We start from the raw sequence: 21,403 nt of genomic DNA on the forward strand, positions 1-21,403 counted from the left end.
ATAAAAAGAAGGCAAGGAACTCTCCTACCTCATGCAGATTGAAGCCCACACTACTGGAAGACCACTGAACTAATGAGGAGATCAAAGAAGAAATTAAAAAAAAACTTTGAGTTGAATGACAAGGAGGACACCAATTTCCTAAATGTATGGGATGCAGCAAAAGCAGTAGTAAGAGGAAAATATATAGCAATACAGACTCACATCAAGAAACAAAAAAGAACTCAAAGAACAACCTAATCTCAAAGCTCAAAGAACTAGAAGAAGCACAATGACAAAGCCCTAAAACCAGTAGAAGAAAAGAAATAATAAAAATCAAAACAGAAATAAATGAAATAGAAACTAAAAAAACAATCCAAAAGATCAATGAAACCAAAAGTAGGTTCTTCGAAAAAATAAATAAAATAGACAAACCCCTAGCCAGGCTCACAAAGGAAAAACAGGAGAAAGCACAAATAAATAGGATCGCAAATGAAAGAGGAGAAATCACAAAAGACACAGTAGAAATCAAAAGAATAATCAGAAATTACTATGAACAGTTATATGCAAACAAGCTCAACAATCTAGAAGAGATGGACAAATTCCTACAACTCTACAATCACCCAAAGCTAGATAAAGAAAACATAGAACAGACCAATTACAAGCAGTGAAATTGAAATGGTAATCAAAACCCTTCCCCAAAACAAAAGCCCAGGACCAGATGGATGTACCAATAAAGTCGACCAAACATTCAGAAACGAATTAGTGTCCATCCTTCACAAATACTTTCAAAAAATTGAGAAGGAAGGGATAAAACCAAACACAATCTATGAAGCCAACATTACACTAATACCAAAACTGAACAAGGACAATGCAAAAAAAGAAAACTACAGGCCAATCTTGCTAATGAACACTGATGCAAAAATCCTCAATAAAATTTTAGCTATCAGAATCCATCAATATATTCATAAGATAATTCACCATGACCAAGTAGGATTTATTCCAGGGACACAAGGATGGTTCAACATCTGAAAAGCAATCAAGGTAATCCAATACATCAATACAAAGAAATATAAAAACCATATGATAATATCAATAGATGCTGAGAAAGCTTTCGACAAAGTACAACACCCATTGATGCTAAAGGCCCTTGAAATTCTCAGGATACAAGGAACATACTTCAACATCATAAAGGTCACATATGACAAGCCCAGAGCCAACATCATTCTCAATGGTGAAAAGCTGAAAGCATTTCCATTAAGATCTTGAAGAAGACAATGATGTCCACTCTCACCACTTCTTTTCAATATAATACTGGAAGCCCTAGCCAGAGCAATAAGACAAGAGAAAGACATACAAGGATGCAAATAGGCAAGAAAGTAGTCAAACTGTTTGCAGATGATATGATAATATACATAGAGAACCCCAAAAACTCCACAGAAAACTAATTAGTCAATTTAGTAAACTGGCAGGATACAAAATCAACAGGCACAAATCAGTAGCCTTCCCATACACAAACAATAAATCTGAAGAAGAAGAAATTTTTAAAAAATCCCTTTTATTATTGAAACAAAAAAAATCAAATACTTGGGAATAAATCTAACAAAAGAGGTAAAGGACCTATACAAAGAAAACTATAAAACATGTTAAAAGAAAAGGAGAAGACACTAAGAAATGGAAAGACATCCCCTGGTCAGAGACTGGAAGAATTAACATTATCAAAATGGCCATCCTACCAAAAGCAATTTACAGATTCAATGCTATACCAATAAAAATTTCAATGACATTCTTCAAAGAAATTGAACAAATATTGATGAAATTCATATGGAGCCACCAAAACCCTGAATAGCCAAAGCCCTCCTAAACAAAAAGAAGGGAATGGAAGCATCACACACCCAGAATGCAAACTATACTACAAAGCCATAATAATCAAAACTGCATGGTATTGGAACAAGAACAGACACACAGACCCATGGAACTGAAAATCCAGAAATAAACCCACAGATTTATGGTCAACTAATATTTGACAAAGGAGCAAAGAATATGCACTGGAGCAAAGAAAGTTTCTTCAGTAAATGGTGCTGGGAAAACTGGGTCGCTACATGCAAAAGAATTAAGCTTGACTACTTCCTCACACCATGCACAAAAAACCACTCAAAATGGATTAGAGAACTAGACATAAGACCTGAAACCATAAAATATATAGAAGAAAATATAGTTGAAACACTACATGACATGCACCTCAAAGACATCTTTACAGACACATCACCCAAAGCAGTGATAATGAAGGCAAAGATAAATAGCTGGGACTATATCAAATTAAAGAGCTTCTGCACAGTAAAAGAGGCAATAACCAAAACAAAGAGACACCCCACTGATTGGTAAAAAATTTTTGCACACAACACTAATAATAAAGGACTGATCACAAAAATCTACAAAGAGCTGATGGACTCCACAAAAACAAATAAAATAGGGCCTCCCTGGTGGTGCAGCAGTTGAGCACTGGGCTGCCAAGCTGCCCACAGCCTCTGCAGCTCCAGTTCCATCCCCGGCTGCCAGTAAGGGTCCCACATGGAGTGCAGATCTCTCCTGCCATGCCCGCTGCTCCCCTCAGCAGTGTACTTCATCAGTCTGCAGGTTCTGCTCCCCGCTGTGGCTCTGGTGAATTCTCTCACCCTCCCGTGCTTCTGATTGTACCCAGTGCTTATATAAATAAATAAATACATAAATAAATAAATAAATAAATAAATAAATAAATAAATAAATAAATCTTAAAAAAAAACAAACAAACAAAATAATCCAGTCAAAAAATGGGCAGAAGAGCTAAAAAGAAACTTCTCCAAAGTGGAAATGCAAATGGCCAGCAGGCACATGAAAAAATGTTCAACATCACTTGTAATCAGGGAAATGCAAATCAAAACTACAGTGAGATACCATCTTACACCAGTGAGAATGGCACACATTAAGAAAATTAGCAACAACAAATGTTGGTGAGGATGTGGAGAAAAAGGAACTCTCCTGCACTACCAGTGAGAGTGCAAACTGGCCCAACCACTGTTGAGAGCTGTGTGGAGATTCCTCAACCTACTAAAGATAGAGTTTCATATGATCCAGCAATTCCACTCCAAGGTATTTACCCAAATGACACAGAAAAATTAATTCCAAAGGGCACCTGCACCCCTGTTTATAGCAGCACTATTCACAATAGCTAAGCTTTGGAAACAACCCAAATGCCCACAAATAGATGACTGGATCAAGAAGATGTGGCATATATACACAACAGAATATTACTCAGCCTTCAAAAAAGATAAACACATGCAATTTTCAGCAACATGGATGGAGCTGGAAGGGATCATGCTCAGTGAAAGAAGCCAGAAAGAAAAAGAAAAATACTGGATGGTCTCACTCATAGCAGGTATTTAGAAAACCTAAATAAGGAACCAGGAAAAAGACTAACTATAATAAAGTAAAAATCAAAATCAACAAGCAACTATAAACCAGAGACACACTATGGGGGGGAGGGGCTGGGGGCGGGGAGAGGAAGGATTAGGGTCAAAATAAGGGGGGTGCAATACTGGGCATATAAAAATGAAATTATATTGGGAAATTATATTGGGAATATAAAAATGAAAATGCATACATTGTACAAAAATGAAAAATGATGTAAAAATTATATAAAATATTAAAAAATAAAATCTATATATCCACCAAAAAATAAAATATAAAGAGTCTGATAAGGCAAAGGAATAAGCAAATTAACCAATAGAAAAGAATAAATACCATCAGTCCCTTATGTTTTTTGACAATCTGATTTAAACAACAGAATTTAAAATCTGTGAATTTGAAACAATTGTTTGTTTATTTTTGTAAAAATAAAAATTAGATCCATACCTCACACTGCACAAAAATACATTCCTAGCAGATTAAAGAACTAAATGGAGAAGAAAACATTATTATAAAAAAAAATAGGAGAATGTTCTTATATCCTTTGAAATAGGAATGTTCTCATTAAATAAAACATAAATAATGAAATATAGATATATGTAATATTAAATATTTATAGTATAATGTATATTTTAAAATATATACGAGAAACAATTCATATCCATACTATGTAAAGAGTAAAAGGATATTCACAATCAATAAGAGAATGGGTAAAATGAGCAGTAGTTCCCAGAAACAAAAATTCATAAAAAAACATAAAAAACTGCTAAAACTCACAAGTATCTAGAGAAATTTAATTATTTTCTGGGAAGGGATGGTATTCTCAATTTGCACCCAAGTGCTATGACTGACTGTGCTGTCTATGGCCAGGTAGCTTTGACAACAAAGAGATCCCCATAATTCAGCAGTGACATGGATACTATTCTTAATGTCACTTCTGGATTATGGGGATCTCTTTCTTGTCAAAGCTACCTGGTCATACACTCCGCAGCCATAGCACTCAGGCCAACTGAGATTTCCATCCCAGGGAATGATGGTAACCTTCAGAGAGCAACAGCACAGAATGCAAGTACGAGAAAGAGGATGAGGGATTAGAATGAAGAGGAATGAAGAGATACATTAACAATAAACCAGGAGTGGAAGAGAGATTAAAAAGAGTAATGTGGGGGCCTCCCTGGTGGTGCAAGGGGTTAAGACACAACCTATGAAGCTATCAGCAGCCACTGCAGCACAAATTCAATCCCCAGCCAGGGAGGAGACCCACATGGCACAGCAGACCTCTTCTGACTCACCTGCTGCTCCCCTCAGCAGTGTATTTCAGTCAGTCTTCCTGTTCTGTTCCCCGCTCTGTCTCTAGTGAATCCTAGTACCCTCCACACCTCTGGCCTTTACCCCAGTTCTTGTATGCTTAAATAAATAAATCTTAAAAAAAAAAAAAAGAATAATGTGAAAATGCCTAGGAAAAGGAAACAAGATAAAGAGATGTGATAGAATGGGGGGAAATCTAAAAAAAATTTAAAAAGTAACACAGGAAAAGATGAAAGCATCAGAAATGCTATTTCCCCAGAAAATAAGAAAAACAAAGACACAATGCAATATAGAGGGCAGAGAAGGCTGATTTGGTGAGAAAGGAGAAAGTAGATGCAAGAGAAAAGAATTAGGAGAAAGATAACCTCACAGTTGGGACAAAGGGGCACCCGAGTGAGGTGGGCAGCCAGAGGGACACAGCCCTGTACTTACCAACTCTATAAAATCCTCTCTGACCCCTGGGACTTTGGGGCCTGGGAGTGGCCAGTGTCTCTGACTCTCCCTTTCTGTTGGGAAGGGCTATGGAGTGACCACATGGCCTCAAACTCCTTTAGCTCTCTTGGGCAGCCCTGCCCTCTTCAGGGTCTTCTCATAGCTGCTGCAGCCCTCAGCTGCCTCTCATGTGAACAGAGACAGTGCTCACAGCTTGACACTCCCACTTCCTTTCCCATCATCACAAATTTTGCTCATGTTAAGAGCATGACCTCTTCCAGGTGATCAAGACTCCATGTAGTTACAAGGTCAAACTCAGCTGGTACAGATATCACAGCCTGCCCAACCAGTCTCAGCCTTTCTCTCCATCTTAATATGCCAGAGTCCTCACATCTCACCAACCACATACCGTATTTGCATTCACAACATTCCATCTGTCTAAACGATCTTCCTTAATCATTCATTCATTCAGTCAGTCAGTCAACAGTCATTCACTGAGCACCTACTATGTGCTAGATACTGTGCTAAATGCTGGAAGCTTTGTCAGAAGAAATTTGCACCTCAGTTGATAATAAGAGTTTATTACAGTCAACACCTGGAAGTCGACAATCTAATTGACCATCCCCTCACCACCCTCGGAAAAAACAAAAACCTTCAAGTCCTTCCTTCTGGGTGATCTTTCTTCTTTCTTCAGTCACTTCAGGTCTAATATCACTAAGTTGTTGATTAATTAAGTATTGCCTTACTGATAAACAGAGCACCGAAAATTCCTAACATGAATCCTAAAATTGTATGTAAATTCTGGTGCTTACAGGCATTGTTCTCAACAGAAAATCCATGATTTCCATTCTATTTATTTAAATGGTGAAAAGCCTTCCTTTTATTGTTAAAGTTATTTATATAAAGAAAGTGTAATGTTTACATTTTTAATAATGGATTTCTTAACCAAATGTTTAATGAGCGCAAAGTCCTAGAATGTGGTCTCTGTGTACACCACATGTTAACCTGAGTGTATGTAGCACTCCAGAGAGGTGGGATCCTGGCAGGTGCCATGGGTGCCATCTTCCTGCCCTTAAGGGTGCAGGCAGGAAATTTTCATCTGTTTAGTAGAATCAAGAAAGATTCCTGCAACCCAGGATGTGAACTTGGATCCTGAAGGATAATTGGAATATCCAAAATATTCCAGATAGAGGGAAGGACAGAGCCTGAGGCAAAGAAAGCATTGTATTGTTGGGGGAGGCAAGTTGGGCCCATTGACTGAGCAGGGGGTCCACACAGGTTAAGCAGGGAGTTTAGTCCTGAAAGCAGGTGAGGACTGTGGACCTTATATATCACTGGGTCATAGTGAAACGCTAGGATTTAATCAATTATTAGCTTTGGGCAAATGCTTACTGAACCTTTCACATCATCTGCAAAATGAGAACAAAAATTAATCACTCTCTAGGGTGATTGTGAATATTGAGTGAGTTCATGTGTTCAAAAGTACCAGACACTTGCCCAGTTCACACATAAAAGGCTAACAAATGGCAGTCATTATTGGTTGTTGAGCAAAGGATCTGGTCTACGCCTGTTCACCAGACAGCATAGATAGAGAGAAGGGGAGAAATGACTAGGAAACAGCTCTGATGGTCAAGGCAGGAGATGGCCACCAGCTGTGTAACCTGGAGCAGTTTCCTTACATATTGTGAGCCCCAGTTTCATCATCTACAGTGGTTGAGAAGATAAAATAGGACAATACTATAAAAATCTATATTGTAGTACCTGGAACACAGTAAGTGCCCAATATATAGTGGCAGCTATTATACTATCCACAGCTGCCATCGTTTATGCTTTGGAAGAAGGTGATAGTATATGGAATAAAAAGGAGGAGGAAAGGATTTTTCTTTTTAAGTTTAATGTACTGGAAATCAAGAATTTTTTAGTTGAAAGGAAGGGAGGCTTGACACCTTTTACTTTGCCTCTTCACAGTTAGATTTTAAGAAATGTTTTTAACCAATTGATCAGGTAAACTAATATTTGCTAATAAAGAAAATTAATCTTTGCTAATGAAGAATGTTCTATCCAATGTAATGTAAACCCTTACTACCAATTGAGATGCAAATTTCTCCTGACAAAGCTTTACCAGGTGACTACAACACAAGGGTTTTAATTGGGTAACAGCAGGAGATATTTTAGGGCAGGAAGGTTTTCCTGCACCTCTCAGATCAGACTTGCCAAAGCCATAGGCTGTGCACTTCTGTGGAAGTGCACCTGAGAATTTTGTCAGCGAGCCCTGCAGTAGAAAAAGAGAGAAGTCAGACTCACCAAACAGCTGTCTTGATGAGAAAGGAAACTGCAGAATGGAAAGAGATAAAAGAAGACACACCAAAACATGGTTTTCCAAATAAAAGCAAAGGCATGACCATACTTCAAGGAGTATAGGAGAAAATGTTCAAATGAAAAACAACATTTGGAATGTGGAGAAGCTGCAAGCAAAAACATGTTTCCAAGAGTTAGAAATAAAGGTGTATGTGGTACATGGGTGGGCAGATTAGGATTTTACCACTCTCTTCTAAAACCTACTAACCTAATCTCATCAGGGACAGGTAACTTTCCCAGCCCCCGAGGCAGTTAGTTTAGGGTGGTCTAGGCATTGCCTCATCCTCCTTAGACTTGAAAAGACAAAAATAGTGCCCACCCTCCATAAAACCTGTGGTCAGACCCTGAAGAAGTCATTTTTCCCCCTGGGTCTCAGCCTCCCAAGCTGTAAAATGACAGGCTGAGCCAAACAACCCCTTGGGTGTTCCCTAGCTCTACCCACAGAGTAAAGGATAAACAAGGGAAAACAATATTTTAGAAACTAAATATAACCACACAAAAACCCTCTGCCTCAAGAGAAACAGTAAAGAGAGAACGATAGAGATAGCTGTGGGGTGAACAAACATTTCGAGCATTTGATAACAAAAAGGGAAAAAAGGGCCTCCCTGGTGGCGCAAAGGGTTAAGACGCAGCCTGTGAAGCTGTCCACAGCCTCTGCAGCACAAGTTTGAGTTCGATACCCGGCCAGGGAGCTACCCACATGGCGCAGCAGACCTCTCTTGATTCTCCCGCTGCTCCCCTCAGCAGTGCACTTCGGTCGATCTGCCTGTTCTGTTCCCCACTGTCTGTCTCTGGTGAATCCTATCATCCCCTGCACTTCTGGCCTGTACCCCAGCTCTTGTATACATAAATAAATAAATCTTTTTTTAAAAAAAAAAAAGGGGGAAGGGGGGAATACCAGACATAGAGAAAGAGGCTTACCTGAAACTATGTAATCAAAGACACCAGAAATGACTGGGGAGTCAGGAGAACAGATAATAACCTTATGTCCTGGGTGAACAGACTCACTACCAGGCAAGTGCTGCTCTGATCAGTCACTTGGGTCTGTAGTGGGGCCTCTCAGTACAGGAAAGCCAGTGTACCGCCATCCCCTTGGAAGAAATGGTCTAAAACAGAAGCAGGAGGGGCCGCGGAAAGGTAGAAAAAGAAATATCCAGAAGAAAGAAAGGTTCGTGTAGTCAGAACTTCTCTTGAAAGTGCGAAGGAACAGAGGTGCTTGGGGCCACCCATAGACAGGAAATATCTGATGTCTTTCACAAGGGTTGTGGAAAGGTTTTGGTGAAATGCATTAAGAGTTGATAAAATGGGAATAAATGAATTCTGAGAGAAGGAAACTGGAACCAGAAAAACCTGAAAGGAGAGTTCCATGATAAAGCACTGGCAGAATGATTAGTGGTTAAGAAAAAGCCTCCAGAAACAAAACTACACCACAGAAAGACCATATTCCCTCATCCAAACGGAAAGCTGGATGGAATGAGATGGACCAGGAGCAGAGGACCTCTTGTGGCAGCCAGCACAAAGTCTCTCACCTATGGAGCAGACCCCTTGCTGGGCCAGGTCCAGCACCAGGAGAGAGGTTTTATTCACTGCCATCCCTCACATCACCACTTTTCTCTCTTCTGCTGTGACTAAGGAAAACTGCTTCTATTTTCAGAAATCCTTGGAGACCTCTCCTCTGTCACACTTCTGTCCCCAGTCTCTGGCAATTAAACCTCCAAGGGAAGGGAGCTTCCAGCAAAGTTCTCTATTCACTGCAGCTACTCCAACAAACAAGCTCTTTCCCAGAGGGAGGTAAAGAGGACAATTACGGAGGATTTCTATAGGTCAATATGGGAATAATTGACTCTTCCTCCATTCCGAAAGGGAGATGGGAAACATTGTTTTTTCCTTTTGTTGTTAACCACCTGGAAGACAGTCACTAACTCATGTTCATAGGCAATGCCAATGGGTCATGTTCCGAGACTTCCAGACTCCAGATCCTCACCCCTCTACAACTTTCTGCTGCCTCTCATTACATAGGCTATATGGGAAGTCTCCAATCCAAGATCCCACTGACCTTTCTGACCTCAGAATTTAATTCCACTGGAATCTTGGGAATCCATGACCAAGAGATCATCTGTCCCTAATAATGACATCCTCTTGCCCACTTTCCTATCAGATCCCTTGCAGTAATTCACTAACAAAATTACTAAGTGATTTCCAAAGCTAATGGTAACATAGCACAAATTCTTGATGTTGAAATCAGAGCTGGTGAGAAGCTTACTTAGATTTGACCTTGGACAATCTCAACCTCATTTTCCTCATCTGTAAAATGGGAATAAAGATATTTACTATAAAATATTTTGGGAAAATTAAATTGGATAGACAACCTAAAGGCATCCTGCTTATACATGTTCTAAGAATTATGTTTCCTTGTGCCCCTGACCTCCATTCTCTCTAAAGCCTGAAACCAGAGACAAAAATACAGACTTTACAAAAATATCTTATAAAACACACCAAATAACTGTAACCTATAGCAAGAAACAAAAAGCTGAGGAGGGAGAAAAATCTAATTAACAGAGTTACCACATTAAAATATTCCAAATGTCCAATTTTCAACAAAAAAATGTAAAGCATGAGAAGAAATAAGAAAGTATGACTAAAAATTGTCCTCAAAACAGCTTAGACATTATTCCTGCTGAAGACTTTAAATCAATTCACTTATTTTCTTTTTTTAATGCATCTCAATTTTAAAAAGATCTTCTATGCACACATTTACTATCCAGTAAAAATTGAAATATCACATCAAAAATATTATTAAAATTCAAATTTTTGAAAACCAGGAAATCTAGTTAAAAGACCCTCCCTAATTATGCTCTAGACAAACCACATAATAGGGATTTTTTTACATTCTTCCCATACAAATTAGTTGGCTTCAAATTCCTCTGTTGGATTTTGTCTTACTGATTTCAGCCTTCTAAAATACACAGACAAGACCTATTGGGGCTTCTTTGCATCAGATAAAAAACATGGAACTACATTATGTTTAAGTTATTTAAATTAAAGCAAAATTAAATTCCTTGTAAGTTACTGGAATCAAGTCAGAAAAGAGATGCAAGGGAAAAGATATTACAGAACTTTTAGGTGATCAAGATTCTAGCATAGTTTATCATAACATTGAAGCTTTACCAGACAGCTACACAATAATCCTAAAAATTACTATCAAGAAAGAATAGCACAACAATAAGATTTGTGGCTAAATCAATTCAGTGTTATAGTTATCTCCATGCTAGTGTTCTCCTTAAGAAACTCTCTATGATACACTCAATAATAACAGTTTATTTGATTTTTTTTAGTCTTCTTTAATTCTCCATTTCCTTCTGTTGTACTTGGTCTTGAAGCAAAGAAAATAAGTTGAGGTATTGATATATGATTTTTACCATCTTTTTCCTCAGTTATTTCTGAATAGTGATCAATGATATTACTCCTCTCCTTTTGTGCCATCACTTACCCCTTGTAAATTCTATTTTTTTGGTCCTGCTGTTAGGGTACATGTTTTAATACTAGGTTTGAGAGTCAAATTACTAAGATTCCTTATTAATTCTTCTGAGATAATTTGAGTGGCAGCTGTATCTTCTTTAGCTTGTCTTCAGTGGACATCTGAGAAGACTCAGGGGTCAAGGTTGGGTTAAACTTCTTTGATGAGTCCATTGGAAATGCAGTCACAGAGTAAAGTTCTTCCAAGGTCTTTGGGTTTGGAGCAGAAGGTAATATTCAAATTACAACAAAATAGTCTGGAAAGAAGTAGATAGCCCAGGAAAAAATGAGAAAAACCCAAACTCCCCAAAGCATGGTGAAAGAAAAGCTGACATAAATATTTTCAAAGTTAAAGGAAACAGTGGACAAAGATCTAAAGGAAAGTAACAAGGCAATGTATGTATAAATAGATAGTGGCAGTAAATATCATTAAAAAATTCTGGAGTTAAATAGGTATAATCACCAGAGTGATTAGGTATAATCACTAAATAGGTATAATCACTAAAGTGAAAAACTCACCAGAGTGTTCAATATTAGGTTTAAAAAGGCAAAAGAAAAAAATTGATGAGCTTGATATAATAGGTTAGTTCATATTACCAAGTCTAAGGAGCAATTAAAAAAATGAGAATTATTCAACAAAATCCTAAGAGATTGATGAGACACTATTAAGCATAGGTATTTGAAAATACAAGGAAGAGAAGAGAACAAGATGTAGTAAAAACATTTAAGGAAATAATTGGTGAAGGTTATTCAAATTTGATAAAGGACATGAATCTACACATTTAAGACATTCAATGAATTTATTTTTTTTTTATAAATTTTATTGTTATATTCCCCATACAATTGCAGCCCCCCATTCTGACCCCAATCCCTCCCCTCCCGCCCCCGCCCCCCTAAAAGTGTCTCTGGTTCATAGTTTTTTGTTGATTTTGATTTTCACTTTCTTATAGTTATTCATTTTCCTGGTCCCTTATTTAAGTTTTCTAGATTCCTGCTATGAGTGAGACCATCCGGTATTTTTCTTTTTCTTTTTGGCTTATTTCGCTGAGCATGATCCCTTCCAGCACCATCCATGTTGCAGCAAATTGCATGTGTTTATCTTTTTTGAATGCTGAGTAATATTCCATGGTATATATGTACCACATCTTCTTGATCCAGTCATCTATTTTTGGGCATTTGGGTTGTTTCCAAAGCTTAGCTATTGTAAACAGTGCTGCTATAAACATAGGGGTGCAGGTGTTCTTTGGAATTGATGTTTCTGTGTCCTTTGGGTAAATACCTAGGAGTGGAATTGCTGGATCATATGGAAGCTCTATGTTTAGTAGGTCCAGAAATCTCCACACAGCTTTCCACAGTGGTTGGACCAGTTTGCACTCCCACCAACAGTGCAGAAGAGTTCCTTTTTCTCCACACCCTCGCCAACATTTGTTGTTGCTAGTTTTTTTAATATGTGCCATTCTCACTGGTGTAAGATGGTATCTCATGGTAGTTTTGATTTGCATTTCCCTGATGACAAGTGATGTTGAACATTTTTTCATATGCCTGTTGGCCATTTGCATTTCCTCTTCAGAGAAGTTTCTTTTAAGCTCTTCTGCCCATTTTTTGACTGGATTATTTTCTTTGTTGTTGTTGAGTCTCATCAGCTCTTTGCAGATTTTTGTGATCAGTCCTTTATCATTAGTGTTGTGTGCAAAAATGTTCTCCCAGTTGGTGGGGTTTCTCTTTGTTTTTGTTATTGTCTCTTTTGCTGTGCAAAAGCTCTTGAATTTTATGTAGTCCCAGCTGTTTATCTTTGCCTTCACTATCACTGCTTTGGGTGATGTGTCTGTAAAGATGTCTTTGATGTGCAAATCACGTAGTGTTTCGCCTATATTTCCTTCTATATATTTTATGGTTTCAGGTCTTATGTCTAGTTCTTTAATCCATTTTGAGTTGATTTTTGTGTATGGTGTGAGGTGGTGGTCAAGCTTCATTCTTTTGCATGTAGCGACCCAGTTTTCCCAGCACCATTTATTGAACAAACTTTCTTTGCTCCAATGCATATTCTTTGCTCCTTTGTCAAAGATTAGTTGACCATAAATCTGTGGGTTTATTTCTGGATTTTCTATTCGATTCCATTGGTCTGTATGTCTGTTCTTGTTCCAATACCATGCAGTTTTGATGATTATGGCTTTGTAGTATAGTTTGAAGTCTGGGAGTCTGATGCCTCCATTCCCTTCTTTTTTTTTCAGGAGAGCTTTGGCTATTCGGGGTTTTTTGTGATTCCATATGAATTTCATCAATAATTGTTCTATTTCTTTGAAGAATGACATTGAAATTTTGATTGGAATAGCATTGAATCTGTATATTGCTTTTGGAAGGATGGCCATTTTAATAATGTTTATTCTTCCAATCCATGAGCAGGGGATGTCTCTCCATTTCTTTGTGTCTTCTTCTATTTCTTTTAACAGTGTTTTATAGTTTTCTTTGTATAGGTCCTTTACCTCTTTTGTTAGATTTATTCCCAAATATTTGATTTTTTTTGTTTCAATAACAAAAGGGATGGTCTTTTTGATTTCTTCTTCTTCAGATTTATTGTTTGTGTATAGGAAGGCTACTGACTTTTGCGTGTTGATTTTGTATCCTGCCACTTTACTGAACTGATTGATGAGTTGAATTAGCTTTTCTGTGGAGTTTTTGGGGTTCTCTATGTATAATATCATATCATCTGCAAATAGTGATAGTTTGACTTCTTTTCCTGTTTGGATTCGTTGTATGTCCTTCTCTTGTCTTATTGCTCTGGCTAGGACTTCCAGTAGTATACTGAAAAGCAGTGGTGAGAGTGGACAGCCTTGTCTTGTTCCAGACCTTAATGGAAATGCTTTCAGCTTTTCACCATTGAGAATGATACTGGCTGTTGGCTTGTCATATATGGCCTTTATGATGTTGAGGTATGTTCCTTGTATGCCAAGAATTTCAAGGGCTTTTCTCATGAATGGGTGTTGCACTTTGTCAAAAGCTTTCTCAGCGTCTATTGATGTTATCATATGGTTTTTATATTTCTTTTTGTTGATGTGTTGGATAACGTTGATTGATTTTCGGATGTGGAACCATCCTTGTGTCCCTGAAATGAATCCTACTTGGTCGTGGTGAATTATCTTATGGATACATTGTTGGATTCTGATAGCTAAAATTTTATTGAGGGTTTTGCATCAATGTTCATTAGTGAGATTGGCCTGTAGTTTTCTTTTTTTGTGTTGTCCTTGTTCGGTTTTGGTATTAGTGTAATGTTGGCTTCATAGAACGTGTTTGGTATTATCCCTTCCTTCTCAGTTTTTTGGAAGAGTTTGTGAAGGATAGGCACTAATTCATTTCTGAATGTTTGGTAGAATTCATTTGTAAATCCATCAGGTCCTGGGCTTTTGTTTCTGGGGAGGTTTTTTATTACCATTTCACTTTCGCTGCTTGTAATTGGTCTGTTTAGGTGTTCTATTCCTTCTTTATCTAGTTGGGTGATTGTAGAGTTGTAGGAATTTGTCCATCTCCTCTAGATTGTTGAACTTGTTTCCATATAACTGTTCATAGTAGTTACTGATTATTCTTTTGATTTCTGCTGTGTCCGTTGTGATTTCTTCTCTTTCATTTGTGATCCTGTTTATTTGTGCTTTCTCCCATTTTTCCTTTGTGAGCCTGGATAGGGGTTTGTCTATTTAATTTATTTTTTCGAAGAACCGGCTCTTGGTTTCATTGATCCTTTGGATTGTTTTTTAGTTTCAATTTCATTTATTTCTGTTTTGGTTTTTATTATTTCTTTTCTTCTACTGGTTTTGGGGGTGGTTTTGTTGTTTTTCTAGTTCTTTGAGCTTCAAGATTAGGTTGTTTCTTTGAGTTCTTTCTTGTTTCTTGATGTGAGCCTCTATTGCTATTTATTTTCCTCTTATTACTACTTTTGCTGCATCCCATACATTTAGAAGATTGGTGTCCTCTTTGTCATATAAAGACAAATATTCATGAAAAACAAAAACATAAAGGGGAATAGATTTAAGTAGAGCAATTTTGTATACTATAAAAGCTACTTTTATATTATTTCAAGCTATAGTAATATAAATTTGGAACATTATTTGCAATTGCTGTGGCAAACACTAAGAAAATAATATTTAAAATATACATAGGAAATTAGAAGGAAAACAAAATAGTATGCTACCCCAAAAAAAATCAATTATACATAAATGAAAGTATAGTAATGGAAGAAATAAGAAACTAAAAATGTATATAAGACATTCAAAAATTAAACAAAAATATGGGAGAAATCTGTCTTTATCAGTGATTACTTTAAATGTCAATGAAATAAGGTCTTCATTTAAAAGTCGAAGATTGGCAAGACAATTTTTAAAATATGATTAAATTATATCTTGTCTGTAAGAGATTCACTTAGATCCAAAGACTAAGGATGAAAATGAAAATGAAGACTATATTGAAAATGAAAGGGTGGAAAAGGATGCTTCATGAAAAAATATCTCAAAAAGAGTCAGGATAGCAATACTAATATATGAAAAAAATTTAGTTTAAGAAAAAAAATGTTATGAGACAAAGTGCACTATATATTGATAAGAGGGTCAATTCATCAAGAAGATATAGCAGGGCCTCCCTGGTGGCCCAAGAGGTTAAGATGCAACCTATGAAGCTGTCCACAGCCACTGCAGCACAAGTTTGATCCCCAGCCGGGGAGCAACCCACTTGGTGCTGCAGACCTCTCCTGTCTCACCCGCTGCTTCCCTCAGCAGTCTATTTCATTCAATCTGTCTGTTTTGTTCCCCACTCTGTCTCTGGTGAATCCTCTCACCCCCCACACCTCTGGCCTGTACCCCAGTTCTTGTATGCATAAATAAATAAATCTTTTTTAAAAAGAAGATATAGCAATTATAAACACATGCATGAGACAGGGACCCAAAATATATGAAGTGAACTCTGACAGAATTGAAAGGAAAACAATTCTATACTAATCATTTGAGACATAATCCTCCACTTTCAGTAATGGATTACATCTGGACACGAATGAAGTATTGATACATGCTACAATGTGAAACATTATGGCAAGAGAAGCTAGAAAAAAAGGTCATGTATTCTATGATTCAACTTATATAAATTTAAAATACAATACAGGTAAATTCGTAGAGACAAAAGGTAGGCTTGTGGTTGCCAAATGCTGAGGGGACTAAGGAATGAAGATTATCTGCTTAATGAGTATAGGATTTCCCTTGGGGGAGATAAAAATGTGTTGGGAATAGATAGAGGCCGTGGTTACACATCTATACTAAATGCCACTGAATTATTTACTTTAAAATAATTAATATTATGATACATGAATTTCACCTTAATAAAAAAATAGTGAACACGGACTATGGCAGAACCATCTGGATGAATACAGGAAATAATTTAAAGTTTTGAGAAGAGCCTGTAATAAGTTGTCTTACCAGGAAATGCCTATTCATCTTTAAATCCACCCAGATCACTCGAGTCTGTCTCTGTCTGAGTCCAGAGTTGTCTCTAAATACTTAACTAGTAACTAGTATCAGATCTTAGCATATTTCAAGGAGAAAACAGGAGACCCAGGAAAAAACAGTTTATACTTGAAAAGACCATAAGATTTTGCTAATCTGTGCTTACAAAAAGAGTAAGAAACATATTGTGGAATTGTATTCTAAGAGTGTTAGACCAAGGAGAACAGAAAATAACTGTGAAGTTACTCACTGTGTGAGTATGGACAAAATGTGTAAATTCAAGTGACCAGAAATCCCATTAAGTTTACTTAATTAGCCAGAATTTGGACTCAATTGTGGCCAACAATCAATTAATTTTGAAGCTAAAATTTCCATGAAAATATGAGAAACAGAAATACAGAGTACATGAAGTAGGAATGTTGGAACAGATTTACAATATGCAACCAACATCACACTACATTCTCTAAAAAGTTCCAAAGGATTCTGTAAGGCATTGAGAAATATGTTAGAACTTCCAGAGTTCCTGTCCACTGGCCCCACCCACTGGGACAGACTGCCCACGTGGGAGTCACTGGAGTTCCCTCCCACCAACCCCAGCCATCTTGATGAACTATACCCGAGATAGAGTCAACTAAATGCTCTGCCCACTGACCAAGAAGCCCCCACAGCACAGACTGCCAGCCCACCACACACCTGGACAGGTATCATGGAAGGCTCTAGCTACTGTATACACCACCAAGTAAATACCAAGAACAGCAGGAGAGGGAGACCCATGCCCAACAGAAGCCCCATCTATTGCAGAGAAAACCCAAAAGCAAACAATGGGGAGAAGGAAAAATACAAATGGCCAAGCAAGCCTTCAGGGCAACAAACAATACACCACAGAGAGAACATCAATCTCCAGAACCCAACAACACTGACACAGGATTCTTCTTCCTGTCAGATGAAGAATTCAAAGTTGACATAATTAAGAAAGTAAAAGATATAATTAAGAAAATAAAAGAACAACACAAAATTCAGAAAAACAAATCAGAGATATACAAGAAAATGCAGAAAATAAAAAGAATTCTATGAGAAACATAATCAATGAACAAAATGTTGAGATTGAAACTTTAAATCAGAAAACAAAGGCACTGCAGGATATAAAAATCTCAATGAAGGAGGTTAAAAAAATCTGGAAAAAAGCAATGGAAATAGAATAAATAATATGGAAGAGTGAATCAGTAATCTCAAAGACGCAGATGCAAAATGAATCAAGATAGAAAATGACAGCTACACAAAGGAAAAAGAATGAAGAAACATTTAGAGAATTATCTTGCACCACGGTGAAAGGAAATATGAGTCATAGGAATCCCCGAAGGAAAAGAAAGTGAGAAGGGAGATGAAAGCTATTCAAGGAAATAATTGAAGAAAACTTCAAATGTGAAGAAGAAAATGAAAATAGACATACAGGAAGCTAAAAGAAAACTAACTAGCTTAGTGAAAGGAAATTTCCAGCAAGACACATAGTAGTAGAGCTGCCAAAAGTCCAAGACAAATCAAAAATAATGAAGCTGATAAGGGGGAAGAAACAAATAATCTACAAAGTAACGTCAGTTAGGTTAACATCAGACTTCTCTGAAGAAACATACAGGCAAGAAGAGAATTGAGTGACATGTTCAAAAAACTCCAGGACAAAAAATTCCAACCAAGAATAGTTAAACCCTTCCTACAGGAGGGAAAAATAAGAACATTTTCAGATAAACAAAACCTCTTATCCAAGAAATATTACAAGGAGCTTTAAGATCTAAACCAACAGAGGAATGAACACAAAGAACTGAACAAAAAATTAAATAATGCCATGAACCAATGAACATAATTGCAGTAACAGACTTCCATGTATCAACAATCACCCTAATTGTTAATGGATTGAAATCACAAATAAAAAGACATAGAGTAGCATGTTGGACTAGAAAACAGAATCCAACCTTCTGCTGCCTCCAGGAAATAAATCTAAGTTCCAAAGCCAACATAGTTGGAAAATAATTTTACAAAAATGGCATGTGAAAGAAGGGACAGCCATACTTATACCAGATAAAATAGACTTCAAGCTAAAAAAGGTGGTGAGACACTAATGGACATCATATAATGATCAAGGAGACAATACACCAGAAATGCATGATACTCATCAATAAATAATTTTCAAATGAGGAAACACAAAAATACATTAGATAATTACTATCATCTTTGAAAACAGACATTGGAGAAAATACATATGTAGTAGGAGACTTCAATATCTCACTCTCATCAATGGACAAATAATCAGTGAGACAGAAAATAAAAAAGAACAACAGTAGCCCTAAACAAAGATCTAGACTTCATGGTCCTAACAGACGTTTATAGGAAACTTCATCCCCCAAAACTAAAAAACACTTTTCTCAAGTGCGCAGGAGTCATTCTCAAGTATTGACTACATACTGAGTGACAAGATAAGTGTCAACAAATTTATGCAGATTGAAATCATGCCAAGTATCTTCTCTGACCATAAAGGTATCAAATTAGAAATCAACTAAAAGAAGAAAGCAAGGAGATTCCCACATTACATGGATACTGAGCAATACATTACTGAAACATCACTGAATTAATGAGGAAACCAAAAAGTATCTTCACACAAATGATAATGAGGACACAACCTTCCAGACATATAGGACACAACAAGAGCAATATTAAGAGGGAAGCGTATAGAATACAGGCCCACATCAAGAAACAAAAAAGAGTCCAAAGAAACAACTTAGTATCCCAACTTGAGGAACTAGAAAACAAAAAACAAAAAATCCCAAAATCCAGTAGAAGAAAGGAAATAATAAAAATTAAAAGAGACATAAATGAATTTTTTAAAGTCAGGAAAATCAATGAAGCCAAAAGCTGGTTCTTTGGGAAAAATAAACAAAATAAGTAAACCTATAGTTAGGCTCACAAAGAAAAACAGGGAGGAAAAAAAAAACAAATAAATGGAGACATAAATGAAAAAGGAGAAATTACAATAAACATAGCAGAAATCCAGAAGATAATTAGAGATTACTATGAACATTTAAAGGTTAAAAAGTTCAACAATCTAGGTGAGATGGACAAATGCTTAGAATTATACAATCAGTCAAGGCTGAATGAAGAAGAAATAGAAAACTTGAACAAATGAATCACACACAAGGAAATTGAAACAGGAATCAAAACCTTTCCAAAAAACAAAAGCCCAGAGAGAAGAGAGTAGAAGAAGGAGGGAAGCAGCATGGAGATCCAGGAGACCTGGAGGAGGCACATGGAGCAGAGAGACATGTGAAGAAGCTGCACTTGATTCTTGGTCTTGTCCAGGTTGAAACAGATGTGGCTTCTTATAAGAATGGGGACCAAAAATGATATGAGAGAAAAACAAAAGGGTTACCTGGTTCTGAAAGTGAGACCCTAAAACAAAGAAAAACACAAATCATGTCCCGAGCACTTCCAAAGCAGAAACCAATAGACGGTGTTAAACAAGTCATAGTTGTGGTTTCTGGATAGGGTGGAATTGGAAAGTCTACTAGAGCAATGAACCTTGCTCTTGCACTCTAAGCAAATGATTCATCAAAGGTTGTTGGTTTGTTGGATGTGGATATGGATGGCCCTTCAGTGCCAAAGATGATGAATCTGAGAGGAAATCCAGAGTTATCACAGAGTAACCTAATGAGGCCTCTTTTGAATTATGGTATTGCTTGCATGTCTATGGACTTTCTGGTTGAAGAGACTGCACCAGTGGTTTAGAGAGGCCTTATGGTAATGTCAGCCATTGAGAAATTGTTGAGGCAGATTGGGGTCAGCTGGACTATTTAGTTGTTGACATGCCACCAGGAACTGGACATGTGCAATTATCAGTCTCACAGAATATTCCCATTTCAGGTGCTGTGATTGTCTCCACACCCCAAGACATTCATTGATGGATGCACGCAAGGGTGCTGAGATGTTTTGAATAGTTCACGTGCCTGTTCTGGGCCTTGTCCAAAATATGAGTGTTTTCCAGTGTCCAAAATGTAAACACAGAACTCATATTTTTGGTGCTGATAGTGCAAGGAAACTAGCACAGACCCTTGATCTGGATGTACTAGGAGATATTCCCTTACACCTTAATATAAGGAAAGCATCAGATACAGGCCAGCTGATTGTGTTTTCACAACCTGAAAGTAAAGATGTCAAAGATTATCTAAGGATTGCTGCAGAAGTGGTTAAAATATTACCTCCACCTCTAGAGTGATTCCCCAAGTATTCTGGAAATTTGTCTGGTGGTTGACACTAAGAAGATCTTTGGTAATAAGCAGTCTTGTGGTGACACCTACAAATGTAATAGCAATTATAGTTGTTTTCCTAAAGAAATGTTTTATTTTCAGATTTGATTTGCTAAGCAATGACTTACAAATAAGATTTTTATATATCAATAGTAATTACTACATTTAGGAATTTTTTTTTTGGAAGATGATGTGTCCCAGCTCTACAGATCTGCATTTAATTGTACTGAACTACCAAAGAATCATGAGTTTATATTCTAAGCCCAACCTTGAATTCAGTAGAGAACTGCACTCTTTGCAAGGCTACAGAGCTAGTAATTTAAAGGATTTAATAATTTGTGTAAGAACACATTTCTATCAGGCATTTTATTCTGGATTTGAATCCTTCCTCAAGTATTGTTTTAGACACATTCTATTTTTTTTTAGTTGATTTGCCAAACTGTATAAATTTTGGTGTACATCTTTACCTCTTTGTTAACACAAGACTCACCTCCCCTGCAAAAAAATAAATAAATAAATAACCCAGGATCAAATGGTTTCACAAGCAACTTCCACCAAACGTTCAAAGATGTACTAATAATTATCCTCCTATAACTC

At 37.0% G+C, this 21,403-nt stretch overlaps 1 pseudogene across 1 annotated transcript; it reads left to right on the forward strand.

The window, feature by feature from the left end:
* The first annotated feature begins 19,976 nt into the window (after window positions 1–19,976).
* Window positions 19,977–20,775, forward strand: LOC311177897 (iron-sulfur cluster transfer protein NUBPL-like; annotated as a pseudogene). The gene has a single exon. The product of its transcript is annotated as an iron-sulfur cluster transfer protein NUBPL-like (transcript).
* Window positions 20,776–21,403: the final 628 nt, after the last annotated feature.

This window comes from Talpa europaea (genome assembly GCF_964194135.1).
Source record: "Talpa europaea genome assembly, chromosome: 9".
Classification (NCBI taxonomy): Eukaryota; Metazoa; Chordata; class Mammalia; order Eulipotyphla; family Talpidae; genus Talpa; species Talpa europaea.